This window comes from Neopsephotus bourkii, unplaced genomic scaffold, assembly GCF_033783945.1.
Source record: "Neopsephotus bourkii isolate Nb327-2 ecotype Australia unplaced genomic scaffold, CSIRO-AGI_Nbou_v1 NB_1080, whole genome shotgun sequence".
Lineage (NCBI taxonomy): Eukaryota > Metazoa > Chordata > Aves > Psittaciformes > Psittacidae > Neopsephotus > Neopsephotus bourkii.
In genome coordinates, this window is record NW_026901568.1 from 2268909 (window position 1) to 2283034 (window position 14126).

The 14126-nt window shown below is 42.9% G+C and overlaps 1 long non-coding RNA gene across 5 annotated transcripts in view; it reads left to right on the forward strand.

Moving 5' to 3' along the window:
- The window catches only part of LOC133216988 (uncharacterized), a 146443-nt gene that overhangs the window by 8163 nt on the left and 124154 nt on the right, over positions 1-14126 (forward strand). For 3 of the 5 annotated variants that reach the window (XR_009726777.1, XR_009726778.1, XR_009726779.1), the window contains exons 4-6: positions 1055-1110; positions 7443-7623; positions 10468-10673. This is a non-coding gene — a long non-coding RNA (uncharacterized LOC133216988). Of the gene's footprint in view, positions 1-1054; positions 1111-7442; positions 7624-8112; positions 8168-10467; positions 10678-14126 lie in introns of those variants that run through there. The other 2 variants (XR_009726775.1, XR_009726776.1) reach the window with 2 other exon arrangements.

Here is a 14126-nt window from a genome sequence, read left to right on the forward strand (position 1 = left end):
AGCAGAATTTCCATCTGATGTGAATTACAACCCACACTTTATACGTCTTTGTTCTAAACTAGCAGCACTAAAAAAGTTTGGTTCTAGTAGATTCTTATTTTTGTTCGCATGCATTGTAGTCTTCCATTTAATGAAGGAAACCTGGAAGGATTTAAAGAAAATTGTTTAAAAGGGAATAAATAATGTTCATGAGTTGCCTTCTGTCCTGCAGAGGACAGATCCTGCAAATGCCAAGATTCCAGGCTAATTCTTAGAAGTAACTTATGAGCATCACAGCCTGCCTTGCAAATCAGTTCTGCAGCAACTGAAAATGGTGATACTGTGTGGGAGCAATATGAATGGGAACTTATGCAGTAAGGGACAGAACAGGTATTTGGAGGTTTTTGCTTCAGAAGCAGTGGTGTGCGTTGAGCTGTGCTGCTGAATTTGAGTCACAGCTGAGCATTTGTTGCACTGTTTAAATTACATCAGTGGCACTTGGCAAGTTTTAGTGTTTTTACCCATCTACCTGAACACTTACACTTTGCAAGTGATAGACTTCTGAAACCTTTTTGTTGCTGTGTTCAAATCCTACATATTCTTCCTGATACAAATCAAAAAGAGTGCTTCAAATCTTAACCACTTTATCATGTTCAGAATACAGTATTTCAGCAACTGATTCTGAGCTGGGAAAAAACTAGAAACGTTAATAACTGTCACAGAATACAAGGGTCACAATGCCTTATAGAGAGCTGAAACCCCAGTGCTGTGACCCCTGTAGCTGCATGCCAAGTTCCTTGGGTACACTGAGTTTCTGTGAGCTATCCCCAAAGGGATAGGTGCTGGGTAGTGGATCCCCAGGTCTGTTTAGCATGGGGATGTGCTCAGCTGGTGGGCACAATGAGATAATCACTGGCAGGTGCTGAGGCTCCCACAGCTGCAGGGGATGATTAGGAGCTGGCCCAGCCACCACTGGGGCTTTCTGGAGCTGTATGGCTGCAGTGTGAGCTGTTTGGGGATTTCTTTGTCCTGTTGGAGGGTGCTGTGAAAGTGTAGCGCTTATTTCTGCCTTCAGTATGGCAGGGTTATTTTCTTCCTGGATGCTGCCCATGTTCTTGTCCGTGTGGCTAGGTGAGTACAAGGCTTTTGGGTGTGGTGGGTGCTGTGTGTGCAGGCTGCTTTGGGGTTTGTAGGTGCTAGTGTGAGAGTGACCGTGGCTTTGTTTTAAGAGGAAAAAGGCCTCAAATATTTTCAAGTGTTAATTCTATTGTAAGCCTAGCTTTGACTTCAGTTGTGCAGAATATATTACAGATCTGGGAGAGGTAAGCTTACTAATTAATGTTTAAGTACCCACCTCCACAAGTACTCTGAAATTGCTCTTTCAGCACAGGGTAACTGAGTAATTCCAGGATTTGATATCTGAAGGCCTTCTAGCTCTATTAGTAATACTAACAGGGGCTCTCTCCTTTCTTTGAGAGGTATTTAAAGGTGAAATTTCTGAGATTAGAGTTGAGAATCTCTTCTTGATGCAGCCTGAAATCTGGCTGTTCTTGGTCTTAAGCCAGTGCAGGGTTTTTTTTTGTTTGTTTGTTTGGGGGGGGGGGATACCTTTTCTATTCAGTGGAAACTACTATTTTTCTCTGGGGAAAATGGGAATAATTTTCTTTTTATGCTGAACTGATCTGGAGTGTTAGAGCCCTAAACACAATCAGAAAGCATTTAACATCTAATCTCTGTAAAAACATAATTATCAGCCTTAGAGTAGTATTTCATGCTACCCAGGTGGATGGTGATGTAAATGGTAAGGACTGGTCCAGAAGAATGGGGGATTTATTTAAAATGGTTTTAGACTTAGCACTATTAAGTATGGCTTCTCTGGCCCACTGCAGTGCTCGGGGGTGCTCACAGCTGGCTCGTTTGGAGGCAGTGTGGACAAGAAGGGCTTGTGTTCACACTTTAATGATTTCTCGCCACAGATGTGGACCCTGGAGAACTGGAGAGGAGCTATAACTTGCTGTGATTTTTCTGGAGAATCAAATAGTGTGGCTGTAGATCATGCAGTAGTGAAATACTGAATAGTTTGGTTTGGACCAGAGGGTTTTCTCATCCTGTCCCAGCCCATCTCATCCTGGGATGTCTTATCTCCCAAACAGCCCCTCTCCCTCCAACCCTTCTGGCCCCATGCAACACAATTGGTTGATACCAAATCTGCAGGCTTCTCCTATCTCTTGCTGTGTCCCCTTCTCTCCCTCCGTCCTCTTGCCGTGCATTTTCCACGCGGCTGCAGAAGACCTTGCCAAGGGGGGGAGCAGTAATACCTCTGGATGGTGGGTCTGGAGCAGGACCCCGAGGCTCTTACTTCTTGGGGACAAGTCTTGATCAATGTTATTGCAGTTGGTTAAGGAAACAGGTCAGGTCTCGGTTCATGGGTTTGGAATTGTGTTTGCAAGGAGCAGTATTTGGGTATATTGTCTGTTACAATTACTGGTGTCATCTGGACAGATGATCTTAGGTGTGACCTTGAACTTTAGCCTGTTTGGAGGGAGCAGAATTCAGTGAAAAATGATGCACTTGGAGGCAGTGCTTGGATTTAAGACCAAAGGGTTTATGGAAGTGCAAGTATGTAACTGGAGGGTCTTCTGTAGAAGAGTGAGGAAGAATGATAGAAGTGTGGACCACAGACTTTGTTTTTCTTCCCTGAAGCGCAAGAGAATACAGGTTGTCATTATCGCTTGTCAGTCCTGAGTTGATAAGGCTTGGAAAAAACGTTACTATCTAAAATGCACCTCTTTATCCAACACACTCAGGTGGCTTTCTCTGAATGACATGCAGAACTCTTAGTAACACTGTGTATGTCTTGTTGGGAGAAATCTAAAGAACCACACCTGGAAATCTGGACTGTCCATCAGTGGAGGGAAAAATCTGTTCTTTGGTTTGCTGGTATTTCTTGGATTTAATTGTTGCAAAGAGTAATAAGCAGTGCAAAACCTCCTTCTGCTTCTCCACTCTTGGCTGAGAAGCAAGAGCTGTGGCATGCAAAGATTAGAGCATGCAAATGTATTGAAATCGGAAAGATACTTCTGTCCAGACCTGAAGAAGCATTTGGCTGCATTTAGCAATTTCTGCATTCTTTAGCATGACCACACAAGCTATTCTGCCACTTAAAGACTTAAGTGTGGAGCTGGGACCCTGATACTGCTGTACCTGAAACAGGGGGTGCTATAAACAGAAAGACACTGCTGTTATTCGGGTGACCAACACCAATGTAAACATGGGAGGTGTAGACAAGAAGATGATAAAGTACCAGGAAGCCTTTTCAAATTGAAATGCCATGGTACTTTTGCCTGTTAGCTGTGCTGTGTGTACAGCTAATGAGAATTCAGCCCTGCCTACTTTCAGCCCAATCAGTGAGACAGGGATAGAAAAGATGGTTGGAGCTCAGGTGTGCCACAGGCAGAAGGAGCAGGGGACGAGGGATGAAGCCAGGCAGTGCTGGTGTTGATGGCACTCAGGTGAGAGCAGCTGGGTGTGGGTACCTGTTGCGAGTGTCAGGGCTCTGGAGGAGCATGAAGGCTGGGAGAGGGTTTCTGACCTGTGTTTACAGCTTGCTGTGACATGCTGTTACGGGTGCTCTGCTCTGTGAGAACAGAGCAGTGATAACTGTGTTATTCTGGCTCAAATACTGCTGATCCTAAGAGCATCTTGGCATCATTGCTGTTATTGCTGTTATTCTGTTATTTCCTCCCTGTGGCTCTGTGACAGCAAACTTTTGTCATGCAGCTCTTCAGTGTGGGAACCATCTTCTCAACTAGAGGAGTAGGGAGGAACGAACAGTGCTGCCACAGCAGGGTTCTGTTCCTTGCAGTCTCTCAAAACCATGATATGTAATGTAGTCAGAACTTACAGAAAGCTTGGTGAATGTGGAGAGGAGGTTTGCTGTTCCTTTGTTGCTGACCTTTGTCAGGAAGCTCACAAGCACTTGAGCTAGGCTGGCTCCCTGGTATCTCCTGTGCAAGCCATGGCTTTTCCTCCAGGTCTCTCCCACCTGAAACGTGCTCTTTCCTAGGTCTGCTGTTTTCCTTGCATTTCAAGGTGCTGACTCTTCCCAGTTTGTTTGCTGCTCTTCTCCAGCTTTGGTCCCTTTTTAGTGCAAGAATCCTATCCTCCCTGTGTGAGAGGAGTTAACAGCAGCATTGTACAACTGCCACACAGTTTGGTTTCTTGTGTTCTTGTTAAAGAGCAGACATGGGCTTGTAAATATTCATTTCTGAGGTATGATTATGCCTTAGACCACAGTGACTACAGACATCTTCCTGTAATGTATTTTGTCGGGGCTGAGTTGATTAATGAAGCTGGAAGCATGAGAAGGAAAACTCTGGGCAACTGCTATGCTGCACTTAAAATATCTCATGTAAATTAATATTTATGAAGCATGTTGTCTGCTTTAAATTTAGGCCCAGGGAGGAAGTATGCTGATATATATGAGTAGTCTGATTTCCTTCCCAAGCTCAGCAAGACTCTGTGCCAGAAAAGGGCAGCAAGAAGCTTTGGACAAAGAAAATAGAACCTTAATGTTTTTAGCTGTTGAATGAAAGAACTGGGCTGTGACAGAAATGACAGGATGACTATCAGCATCTCGGAAGCCGTTCAGCGTTTCCTAATGCTGGCCGTTTAAGAAGTGCTGTGTTGGTGTAATGAGTTCTTGAGGTAATGATGCTTTAATATATTTAGGGGAAACATGACCACCCTGATGAGCTGTACTTTATTTTCAAAAGCAGTTATGATTACTGACATGTTGTAGTCGCTCCGTTCTGTGGCCAAGGTAGTGCAGGCCTGCTGCAAAGCCAGTGATTTTAGTGTTAGGCTTCAAAATTTCTTTCTCATTTGAGGCAATTTAGTAACTGAACCAGGTGTAGACATACTGATGCATATCTTCCTAGTGGAATCAATGACCTGGTAGCTTTAGTATAAAGACTGTGAGATCCTCTATCTGATACTGGCTATTGGGCTGGGAAAGGGCATGCTGTGAGCACTGAGGAGTCCAAGGCACAGCACTATGTTGGTGCTGGGACTGTGGTCGATGGCCCTGCTTCTGCAGTGTCCTGTTGTCCATCCCTGTTAGTGGTACTGAGTTATGTGTTCCTGCAGCAGTACAGCCTGAAAAAAGCTGCTCTTGTTTGTTAGTGTTGTTTTCCTTTTTTCCCTGGTCGGATCACTTTGGAGATCCTGTTTGCCATGAGAATTTATGTAAGAATTTCAAGTAAGAATTCATGTGGGAGAAATCCCCTCAGAAGCTGTGTAACTTATTTGTGGGGAAACCTATGGAGCAGCCTCTGGCTCAAGGAGAAGTGCACTGGAGCATGTTCTCTCTTAATTTGCTTGAGTCACTTTGCAGAAACTTTTCAGTGAAGTGCTGTCAAGCTACAAATACTGTTGAAGTTCAGTTCTAAAACTGGTCCCTGCATTGTTATTTGAAGATGTTTGCTACTTCTGTGATCAATATGAGCTGTATTTCTCATGAGCCTCCATGCTCTGCAGTTCTGAGCCTGGTGCTGGGTTGTGTATTTTGTTCTCAGTCTCTAACTCATTTTGTGTTCTCCAGCATTCGTCTTCTCTTGTCAATGTTTACTGAATCTAATCCAGCACAGCTTCTGGAAAATAAAGCAATTGTTTAAATTGATGGGTTTGAACAAAACAAATCATAAATGAGTACAGAAGCTTTGAAACCTCTTTCCATCTGGGAAGTTGGGTTTATTTATCCCTGGACTGTGATTATGGAGCACAGATTAGAGATCTGCAAGAAGACCGTGCCACCTGCAGGTGCTGGTGAGGGGTGCATTTCTGCATTCCCCAGCAGTGTCCAGTGCTGGAAAACCTGCAGAGCTGCCTTTCGCTCTGGTCTGCAGGGGGTCAAAATAAACGAGCTCAGTTTTCTTCCATGCTTCAGTGAGTGGAAGGCATGGAATATAACAGAGATGGTTCTTCTAGAATCCCCATATTAATCAATCTTGACTGAGTGTAATTAAAATGGCTCAGATGAGGCAGGGTCATCAGAGAGTGGCTTTTCCTTCTTGTTGCCTTCACAGAAAACAGCGTGTGCAGCTCTAGGCCTGAGGTCCCCCATGGCCAGAACCCTGATGCATTGGTGTATCGGCTTATGTATTAACTGATGTTCTTCTGTTAATAGGAGGCTGATGTCTTACAGTAGTCAGGGAGGTAGAAAGATGAAGCTGTATTTCTGCTAAGGGTGCACTGGTACATAGCTCAGTGAAGCCAGTCAGATTTCTTACTGCTCACTGTCAAATTTTCAGCAATTTGGGACTACACTCAGTCTGAACCCAAACGTGTCAGGTTGCAAAACCAACACAGTGGTGTTGTTGGAAGCCAAGCTGCCTTTCAAGCTTGAAGCCTCTTATAAATAAATGTTGAAAACACTGGGAAAGAGCATGGATGGGAAATGATATAAGGAGAACAAAACAAAGTAATGGAAGACAGCATGTGTTGCTAATTACCTGCCATTCTGATTTCTGAAGTCATTTTTCATCCATGAGCTACGCGGTCAAATACAGCAGCAAACCAGGAGTGTATGTTCTAGCTTGTGGGCATGTTAAATACTGGAATTGACATTATGTCATTGCTGTTACAGGTCTTCCATTTAGAATCGTTTTGCTGTAGCTTGGGGAGTGCTGCTGGAGCTGGGTAGTTCATCATAAGTTGTAATTGCATAAAGATGATCTGCAGTAGCTCCCCAGACTCTATTTCCACTTGTAATTGGCAGATGAAAGAACACTCTGAACAATTATCTGATATTAATTATGTCAAAGACTTTTTGGATTCTCCTTGCCTTTAAAGTCTCAATTCTTGACATGGCCAGAGAGCTTTGTGCAGGGCAAGGGGGAGCAAGAGGTAATTCTTTCAGCAGTTCTAGTAAGAAGCTGACGTGTGCACCAGCCATCATAGAACATCCTTCAGGAGCTTTAGCTCTGGAAGTCTCATGATCTCCAAATATCACAGTGGTGTATTAGGTCAGCAATTATCTGGGCCTGAAGGTTGACACTGGGCCTTCTGGAGGAGAATGCACAGGGCTTAGAGCTGAGCACAATGTGTCATGCTAGGCATTCACAAGACTTCGGTGTAGTCCTGCCTGCTTATGTCTGTAAGAAGTCATCTCTTCATTTAAACACTTTATGCAGAGTGGGCTGAAAACTAATAGCAGGTACTGAAAATTCAACCCCTGAAACAAAGTAGTGGTTCCATACCTACTGCAACAAAAGAGGAGCGTTCCACGACTAAGACTTTTATTGGATATTATATGCTGTAAGGAGAAGGGAGATGTGGTTTTGGTATGAACACCTCAAGTGCGCCCAAAACTTTGAATCCTAATTTTGCAGAAGAAGTATTTATAAAGTTATAGCTGCTTCTGTGGGTAAGACTGGACAGTAATGCAAACCTTGTTTTGGCAGCATGCTTTCATAATGTCTGAGAACGTTAAGGAGGAGAAATTCTAACATAACCGTGCCCTGATAGTACACCTCCTCTTGCTCTTGGCCATCCTGTCTGCTGTTAGAGCTGTGTGTGCTGGGAGGCAGTGAAGAGTTCTGTTAATTCCAGAGAAATTCTGGATCAGATAGGTCTCTGTTGGAGGTAAGTTATGAGTAAGATGTGCAGTTTATCTTCTGGGCTTGTGTGGACTGTTCTTGTACTCTGACAGTCCTGATATCTTTTTTAACTCGCCCTCTCTGATGTCTAGTTTTGTAGCAGCTGTGTTACAGAATGCCATGGAAAAATGTGAATTAATAGTCCCTATGCTAAAGAATTAATCTGCAGTCTGTGAGGGCCAAAGGATGATTCCTGTCTTGTTCCAGGGAGTGTAAAGCCTGTGGGAGGGTATCAGTCGTTTGATGTAAAGCTGGAGTAAGCCTGCAGCCAAAAATGGACATTAATGGATGGAAGTTACAAACTGAGTTTTCTTGGATTTTTCACCCTATGGTTCAGTCTGCAGCAAATGTAAGGACAGCTGGTGCTTCAGCCTCACAGCATGCGGGGCATCAAGTTTAGTTGCTTTCATTTCTTGATTCCAATTGTCATGAATGCTATCAGCATGTAGTATATTCGCCACCTCTACTTCTTCAGATTAACTGGAATCCAGGGAAAGGCTTCCGTGCTAGTGGAAGAGGAAAGAGAGATGTGCAATGTGATCAAATATAAACCTTGCTTTCACAGGAATCCAGACAGGGAAAGTAGCAGTCAAATAGAAATGCATAGGTCACTTGCATTGCTTCTGCTTGATAAAGCATCCCAGTGTCTGTGGGACTTCAGAGGGAAACTGTCCACTGAGGGTAGCATGAATAATGGCCCTCGCACCTTTTTCTAGAGGGGTAATAATATGCAATATTTATTATATTTGCTCGAATGCTCAAAACTTGTTTTGCCTGACTGCTATACCGGGCCTGGCCCCTGGAGGGCACCAACAGCCAACATTACATCATTTTCACTTGCTTCACAGCTATTACCCACTGACAAAGAGTACTATGAAGATGGCAAATATAATGCCACGTATAGATTAAAATGAACTTGCTTTGCCTTGCATAATTTAGAGATGCAAAAGACCGATTTCTTGGTGTGATTAAAACCTGCTGCATTTCAGGCTTATTTATTGAATCGGTATTTCCAGTTAGAACTCAATCTTTCTACGTTTAAACAAGGTAATGACGGTGTAGTTGTATTTATTCAGCCTTTTAACAATTGGGTTCAGTGTAGTTGTGTATGATTAACTACACATACACAATTGCAGAAGGTTAGGTCGGGCATGACTCAAGTTGGAAGGGAAATTCATCTCTTAAGGCTGAAAATCTGAACCGACAGTTCAACACTCAGCCTAATGCTTGAGTCCCTCCAGAAAAGAAAAGTAGAAAGGAAGAGGAGAAAGGCAAAATGACCGGCTCAGTATTAGAGCCATGTTGGCTTGTGTATGCTTCCCTCTGGATTTATTTAGCCTGGACTTGTCCTGCTTTAAAGTTGCATTAAAGCAACTACTGAATTACTTCCATCACGTTTCAAGAAGAGACATGATATCTGAGTGTGTTTGTGGAGCACATCTGTGTGTCTGGATTCTGTGTGGGGCACTCAGATGGAAACACAAGTTACAGGCTTGTGAATGGAAACATTCAGCTGGAGCACACAATGCTCTGCATCAGAGGCATCTGATGTGGTGGGTGCATTGTAAAGATCCCTAATCCTGTGAAATACAACACCAATAGATGGGTGTTGAGAGCTTACCTCTATAAAGGGAAGGCTAAGGGATAATTTGACTGATATCACCCTAAGTTCAGGTACCTGAGACTTTGTGTGGACTGAGTCGGTCTTTGGAGGGGCTTGGACTGATTCTTCTACTCATAGATCGTGAAATGAAATGATCATGCTTTGGTAATAGAAGGCTTTTCTGTCTCACTAGTACAAGGCTCAGTGGCCAAATGCCAAAACCTGACAAATCTGCAGGAAATGAAACAAGGAAGCAGCTGATAGAGGTTTTGGTGAAGTCTGCATGACTGACCATGTCCAAATGGGGATCAGATACCTTTGTGAAATCTCAGCTCTAATTCCAAGATTAATTATGGGAATCCCATTCTTCCCTGTGCTATACAGGAGGTCAATATGAAGAATGTGATACATTTTTAATGCATTACTATGAAAGGGAAACTGGCAAGTTTGCATCAGACAGGTTTAAGGGCAGGCTGCTACAGGGAAGCAGATGACTTGTATGATGGTTCAGCTGGCAATGGCCATTTTGCAGAATGTGAGACATTTCAGGGGATTTTTGATTGTTATTTCTGGGAGTGGCAGTAAGTGAAAAGATTCTCAGTCGGAATGGTTGATGCTCAGACTAGCACAGCTGAAGTGCAGCAGGCTTGGGCTCTATGACAGAGTGCCTATAATCTGTGCGAGCCGATGCTCTTTCATTGCTGGTGAGCCTAAGTTGTGTTTCTTTGCATTTGCAGTAGTCTAAGCCTGTGCACGTAGGCAGCTGGTGCACAGTAACTGCTTAAGCAGGGCTTACTTGATTTGTGTATGAGTGTGAGGTTGCATACAAAAGGCACCCTTCAAAATAAATGGTGTTAATTGCTAGTTGTTTTATCATCATGACCAACAGCAGTACAGAGATACTCTGAGGTGGGGTCGTAGGTGCGTTTAAGTTGTGCTGTCACAACTTCTTAGCCGAATCTGGCCTGCCAGCTGGCTGCTGCCAAACAGGCAAAAAGCAATTTTTTTTCTAGGCAAAAGGCCAAACAGGCCAAAGGCTTCTGCTCTGTGCACTATCAAACAATCTATGGCTTGTGCTTCATTAACTGAAACTTGCATTCTCACTTATACTTGTGCAAGAAGTGAATACTCAATTTTACATGTGTTTCTATTTAAACACTCTAAGAAGGTTGAAGTATTTCTTTGTTGGCTGCTCTGCTAATTGTCCTCACTGTCATTCATTTACAGGTCTGGGCTGAATTACTTCTGCATCCATCAGCAAGCACAAGGCAGGATGGCATGCAGGTTGTGTTCATTTGCACTGAGGACTGTCTTTGACTCCCTGAATAAGAAAACATCTTTACTCCCTGCTTCTAATGAGCTGAGAGCTCATGGTTTCCAGCTCTGCAGTGCATGTGTGAAATTGGCCAGCAGGATCCGAGCTGGGACTCAAGGTAAGTGTGAGCAAGTTTGTAATGAAGTAATTACGTTTATGTACGTTTTCTTTGTTCAGAATCTCAAATTGGACCACAGGCTTGATATTTCAAGTAGTACCATTACTCTGCTGCTGAAATACATGGTGATGTTGGGTGGGACTTGCCAGTCCTGTGTCTTCATTTTGGGCCATGAGTCTGTCTGTGTTTTGGGTATGAGAAGAGGCAGGGATAGAATTTGCTTGAGCAACCCCATAAGCAGTCCTTGTGCTGCTTAAAACTTGTGGGGACTAAGTAGGCAATCACCTGAATGGCCTGAATTACTCCACTGTGCCCAGCATAATCTGGAAAGAGATGAGGTTTGTCCTAATATACTTTTCTTTAAAGACTAGCAATTGAGCTTGCTGTGTGAAATCCTCCCCTTTAGTTATTAAGAGGTTTTATTCTGGATAGCACCCTGCATACGTTTTTCAGTCACAGGCAGGCATAATTCTGGGGAAGCTGCTTTGCTCTGTTGCCTAATTAATAATACATCACTTTAAAAAATAAAAATAAAAAAATCAATGCATATTTAACTGATAACCTAGAGTAGCTTCAAAAGCACTGTTTCAGTTCATGAGCTGCATAATACAGTGCTGCATGTCTCTCAAGATTCCAACTAGAACAAAACTTTGGAAGTGTGAGTTTGTATTATGCTTCTGAAGTAGTTGGATGGTTTAATGTGTTGGCTTTTCATGACTTCCCCCCTGCCCGTGGAGAGAAAGGATGGAAAATACAAAGCACAGTAGCTTAGCGAGCTAAGTGAGCTAGCAGAGGTAAAAACCGCCTTCTGAAAGGGATTTGTAACTAAGATGAAACCTGAAGCAGTGAAGTGAAGTCATAAAGCCATTACCCAGCATTACTTCTCCCTCAACCAGCTGTTAGTCAACAAGCTGCTCTGGAAAGCAGCTTATATGACTGTTCCCTTCTGCTGAGGAATGCAGGGAAAAATAAGGTGTAAAACTAGGATTTAGGAAAGGGTTTTAATCTACTACTGTCACTGTACAGCAGTAGCCAGTGCTTTTCACTGTGTACTTTCTCATAATGAGGTAAGAATTCAACTCTTAGTGTGAACTTTTGCCATGGTCACTGAAGCTGATTGTAGTAAAAGCTGCTGATGCCTTTATTTGTAATACTGAGGAAGAAGAAAAATTCATTATTACAAAGACCAAGTAATTGTGTAAAGCCAGGTCGCAAGTTCTTTAATTCGCTCATGGCACTTATTCTTCACCAGCACAGACTTTGAAGAGGAAATGACATAGATGCAGAGTCCTAATGTGGGCATCCACAATACACAGTTTCCTCTTGTTTGTGGATGTTGTGGGACTTTTTCTGTGTGTGTGGTTTTGATTTTGGTTTGATTGGGGTTTTATGTGTTTGGTTGTTGGTTGTTTTTTTTTAACCAATCTGCTTCATGCTCATTACTGTGTCAGGGAAAGGAAAACTCTTTAGGTTTGTTTTCCTCTGGAATTGTGTTTTCAAAATCGGAAGCTTCCCTGATTTCGAAAAACCTTTTGCAGAAGTGATTACAAGGTGCTTCTTGTTTGCCTGCCTCTGCCATGCTCCCATGCTCCCTGGCTGCCCAGCCTGGCACCCTGTGTCTGTTTCCCAACCTCTTGTTCCAAAGAGGTATGCCCCCAAGCTGCCAGGGCACAGGGGATATCCTGTGTTACCTGTTTTTCACATGAATCAAGGAATAGCAACAAAACAATCTTCTCTGATACTCAAGAGTATACTTCAGGAGATAGCTGTAAACAGGCAAGCAATACCAGGTACTACTTGTGGCTAGGTGGTGTTGGTGTTAGAGTTTCAAGGCTTAGGCTATGATGAGATCACAATACACATCTTGCAACAACAATAAGGATTGTTTTGATTAAAGCTTATGCTTTAAGTTATTTTGCATGGCATCTAGAGGAGTGACAAGTGTGATCAAAACATACTGCATTGTAAATAGGCTCACAGGGAGACTGAGCAATGTCAGGTGAGAGGAGCTCAGAGCCAAGACCTAATCCTAACCCATAGTGGGACTGTGAAGGGCATGATGCTGGCAGTGCAAGCAGTTTTTCATCTTCTGGTCTTCAATCATGAGCTTTGAAAGCCTGTAGACAGTTCACCTCTGCTATATTTTTGCTTGAGGTCAGAGGTGGTGGAGATGTAACTAAACGCCATTGAAGATACAGAAATCTCATGTGATGCTGTATAGACCTCTGGAGCAGAAGAACTGCTTTGATGTGGCTGTACATGAAGTGTTCTCATGGGCTATAATGGAAGTCAGTTCTAGCCTCAGCAAACAAAACTCGCTCATCCTGAGGATGTCCAAAAAGGAATATATTACAGACACAGAGGCCATTGATTCAGGAAACTCTAAAACCCATCTCTTCCCAGTGTCTGACAGATTTAAGAGAGTTCAAGTTGCAGATGTTCAGAAGCACCGGTGGTCAGTGTATACACAGGACAAGAATCATTAGGAGGATAGAGTCTTTAAAGTTATTACCAGTTCTTTCTAGAATACTTTCCTTGGACAAATGACTCCTACAAGCAGAGCTAATTTTTATTTAAAAGATACTAAATCTTCCGATGCTATGAACCCCATCTCAAAAATGCTGAAGATTCTGTTTTTCCGTAATCTGGTTCAAGGGAGCCTTCTGGCTGCATTAAAGGTGTTAATAACTTACTCGGCCAGGAAATTAATTGATCCTTACGGGTCCCTTCCAGCTCAAGATATTCTCTGATTCTATATTAAGCAAGAATGATTTGGGAGACTTGCCAGTAAATGACTTGGAGGATATCTTGCATTTAAGTTCTCCGAAATGGTGTTTAAACTCTGTATTTGTTTCGCCGATATCTCCCAGGTTGGGTATCAAGCTGTGTTAGTTAAACCTTTATCACTTCTACGAAAATTAAGTCTTTCAAGGGGACAGCTTTAAAGATCTCTGCATTTCAAGGGTGCTTTTAACAGATATAACTTTGCTGAAATGCTCCTTAGCACAATTGCAATGCAGTTAATCTACCACCCTTCAGAACTGGCTTCCAAGCTGAGTAATAGAAATAACCTCAACCTCTGTGTATGTTCTCAGCTACCTAAAGATGGTGATTGCAACATCAGGGAAACCAATAGCTCTGTGCTATCTGAAAATTAGGTTTATCTTGTACCAGCTGTGAGTTCCTAAAGAGTCTCTGAAACATCATTTTCAGTTATAAAATCCAGTTCCTGATTTTGTTAGCAACTGCATAACAGAATCGTGGTGAAATAATCTGGAAGGACATCAGAGAGGTCGTGTAACTCATCCATCAGCCCCAAGCAGGATCAACTATATATTAATCCTGACAAATATTTATCCAATGGTAGTGAGATGCTCAGCTAATCTATTCTGTCTCCTCATCTCTGCTGTAGAAAGGTTTTATTGAAGTTTACCCTGAATTGTTCTTCTTGTA